The sequence below is a fragment of the Octodon degus genome, unplaced genomic scaffold, assembly GCF_000260255.1.
Source record: "Octodon degus isolate 3935 unplaced genomic scaffold, OctDeg1.0 scaffold00111, whole genome shotgun sequence".
In the NCBI taxonomy this organism is placed as follows: domain Eukaryota; kingdom Metazoa; phylum Chordata; class Mammalia; order Rodentia; family Octodontidae; genus Octodon; species Octodon degus.
The window spans coordinates 9436183-9437204 of record NW_004524687.1 but is presented as its reverse complement, the minus strand read 5'-3'; positions in this window follow the sequence as shown (position 1 = coordinate 9437204).

Here is a 1022-nt window from a genome sequence, read left to right as displayed (position 1 = left end):
AACTAGGATACAGGAAAAAACAATTCAATACCTGCAAGACGATGCAAAGATGAACAATGTGAGACTAATAGGCATCAATGAGAAAGAAGGAGTCAACACAAACGATATAAGAAGAATATGGTTCCGACGGAAGAGAGGACCCCATCAGGGCAACAGAAAAGTCAGATGTCTCACTTCTATGCTACCTTCAGACTTGAGCAAGGCTGATGTCATAACTGCTGCCCCTGCCAAGATGTCTAAGAACAGTGAAGGAGCCCCCACAATCCTTGAGGAAGCCAAGGAATTGGTTGGCTGTGCAAGTTAACCTGTGTCCTATGGCCATGGTAGCTCCAAAATGGAGCCCAGACTGTCCTGCCCTGCAGCACATGCCTAAAGGGTCAGAGGGATGTTATTCCTATCACCCTGACCCCATCTTTCTGTCCGGCCTGCTGCTCTCTGAATATCACACACATCTTCAGCTGCCTGGAGACTAAAAGGGCAGCGTTGGTGAGGCCTGAGCCCCAGCCAGCCAGCCCTGACCATTGTGTTACCAAAGCAGGGTCTAGGTTTGCGGCCTTAACCCTATCTCCTCTGTTACTCCAAGGGCTTTTACTCAAGCAAGGCCCATCCTGCTTTTTCAGCCCGACATTCTAATGGGCCTTCCCTAGGTCAATCTTGCTGGCTTTGTGCTTTTCTTCTGTGGTTTGTCTGGCCCTGGGAATAGCATGGAGCTTATAAGCCTTTGGGCTAGAGCCTTCTTTCATTATTGCCACCGCTGCTCTTTCTATTGGCTGTTGTAATTTATTACTAATGCTGTGGCATTGGGAGTTGCTTCTGAGGAAGCAAAGAGCAAATCCCACCTTACCCACCTTCCCGGGAAAGGACTCCCAAAATTTAAAAGGATGTAGATTGCTCTAGCTGTGCCCTGGTGGCAAAGTCCTGAGCCTGTGGGCAGGTGGGTAAGGCAAAGTGACAGCGTGGGCCATGTCTCCAGCTTGCTGCCATGCTTTGTGCCCTTGCCTCCCTGTACCAGCCCAAGGCTA